This window comes from Artemia franciscana, chromosome 4, assembly GCF_032884065.1.
Source record: "Artemia franciscana chromosome 4, ASM3288406v1, whole genome shotgun sequence".
NCBI classification, from domain to species: Eukaryota; Metazoa; Arthropoda; class Branchiopoda; order Anostraca; family Artemiidae; genus Artemia; species Artemia franciscana.
This window is the reverse complement of record NC_088866.1, coordinates 62284862-62287694: the sequence shown is the minus strand read 5'-3', so window position 1 is coordinate 62287694 and position 2833 is coordinate 62284862.

Genomic DNA, 2833 nt, shown 5'->3' with positions numbered 1-2833 from the left:
GGATATTGTCACCTTCGATGTTTCATATGGCCTCCAGTGGAGTGATTGGGTCTGACATAGATATAGAAAAGTTGTGTTCGAACAAATACTAATAGCCGCGGTCATCTGAGGGTTTGAATTTCTCCTTCAATTTAATTTTAGAGTTCCAACCGCAGAGGTACACATTTTTTGGAGGGGAGCAAAATTGTGAATATCGAAACATTTCCAGAGGCACTGCGAGCTCCAGTAGCCCACTTAACGTAGATGCATGACTTATGCCATACATTCTGGTATCATTAAGATTGAACTCAAAGAATGAAAAATTATCTTAAGGTGCACGGTGTTTGACAAACCTTGGAGAAAACATACTTTACGGCAATACATTTTATCTTGGACGTCAATCTTTCCTTAATATTAAAACCTTTGCATTGCTTATCATAGTCATTAGGTAATCTAATAGTATTCCTTTTCAAAAGAAAAAAGGCCCATTTTCCAAATCGTTGTCAATAACTGTAACTAAAAATGCTTCTTCTTGAAAATTGGTAACTGGTTTTGAGTCAAGCATGAGGTACTTTTTGTTTCCCAAGTTCATCCGACATTCAGTAGATTAATTCCATATTATTAGGAAGACATGGTAGCTGTTTTTCCCTGAAAGTTCTAATCATTTGCAATACCATACACGAGGGAGTATTTGTAGAAACACAAATTTTGATGAAAAGCAAATTCTGAAGTGAACCGCCATTTCAAGTTTTTTCTAAGGCAAAAGATACCATATTTTTGGATCAATCTTGATTCAGATTAAATAACAAAAAACAAGTTTTTTTTTTAACTGAAAGTATGGAGCAACATTGAAAACTTAAAACGAACAGAAATTACTCCGTATATGAAAGGGGCTGTTCCCTCCTCAACGCCCCGCTCTTCGCGCTAAAGTTTGACTCTTTCTCTCAAATCTACTTTTTAAAACAGTGAAAAACTTCAGTGTAAAGAGCGGGGCGTTGAGGAGGGAACAGCCCCTTTCATATACGGAGTAATTTCTGTTCGTTCTAAGTTTTCAATGTCGCTCCTTACTTTCAGTTAAAAAACTTTTTTTAAATCTTTTCATTGTTTTTTGTTTTAAATGATATTAGTAAATCCTGCACCCCTTTCATGGAAATTCTCTCCTTTTGTGAAAAATTCCTCCGTGGAAAGACCCTCCCACGTAACTCCCTCACCTAAGCCCCTTCCCTATCCAAGAAAAAAAATTCCCCTGAAAACGTCTATACGCTTCCCAATAACCATTACTATATGTAAACATTGGTCAAAGTTCGTAACTTGTAGCCCCTCCCCTGGGTACTGTGATGGAGTAAGTTGTCCTCAACAACATAGCTATTAGGTTTTTTGACTATACTGAAAAAAATGGCCATTTCAGAATTTTGACCCGTTGACCTTGGGAAAAAATGAGCGTGGAAGGGGGTCTAGGTGCCCTCCAATGTCTTTGGTTACTTAAAAAGGGCATTAGAACTTTTGATTTCCGTTAGAATGAGCCCTCTTGCAACATTCTAGGACCACTGAATCGATACGATCACCCCTGGGGAAAAGAAAGAAAAGAAAAACAAAAAACAAACAAATAAACACGCATCCATGATCGGTCTTCTGGCAAAAAATACGAAATTCCACATTTTAGTAGATAGGAGCTTTAAAATTCTACAGTAGGGTCCTATTATACGCTGAATGCGATGGTGTGATTTTTGTTAAGATTCTATGACTTTTAGGGGTGTTTCCCTCTATTTTCCAAAATAAGGTAAATTTTCTCAGGCTCGTAGCTTTTGATAAGTAAGACTAAATTTGATGAAACTAATATATTTAAAATCAGCATAAAAATCTAATTCTTTTGAAGTAACTATTAGTATCAAAATCCAATTTTTTAAAGTTTCAAACAAACTGTTTAGGGTATAACTATGAATTCTTATAGAAATTAAATTAAAAAAAACTAGTTTTTTTAACTGAAAGTAAGGAGCGACATTAAAACTTAAAACGAATAGAAATTACTCCGTATATGAAATGGGTTGTCCCCTCCGCAGTCCCTCGCTCTTTACGCTAAAGTTTGACTCTTTGCCACAATTCTACTTTTTAAAACAATTAAAAACTTTAGCGTAAAGAGCGTGGGACTGCGGAGGGGACAACCCATTTCATATACGGAGTAATTTCTGTTCGTTTTAAGTTTAATGTCGCTCCTTACTTTCAGTTAAAAAAAAACCTAGTTTGTTTTATTTAATTTCTGAACGTTTTTGAATTAATGCATGTTTGATTTTGGCTCTCCGCACATAAACTATTGAAATGAAATTAGTATATTAATTTTTTTTTGGCTAAATGGCTTTCTCTTAGTTTTGATCAGACGATTTTGAGAAATAAGGGGTGGGGAAGGAGGCCTCCAATTTTTCGGTTACTTAAAAAGGCTACTAGAACTTTTAATATTCAACGAATGTTTTTATTAGTAAAAAATATACGTAACTTTGAATTAACTTACGTAACAAACTTTTATATTCTTATATTTTTATTATGTGTACGAGGGGGTTTGTACCCTCGTTAATACCTCGCTCTTTACACTAAATCGTAAGTTTTGTCCCAATTCTTTAAGAATGACCCCTGAATCAAAAAGGCCGTAGAATAAATAGTTGAAATCACTAAAAATATTTTAGCATAAAGAGCGAGGTATTTATCTCCTCCTAAATACCTCGCTCTTTATGCTAAAGTATTTTTAGAACCCCTCATATGCATAATAATCTCTGTTCGTTTTAAATTTCAATGCTATTCCTTACTTTCATTTGAAAAAACGTTTTCATGTTTATTTTTCGTTATTATGTTTATTTTTTCA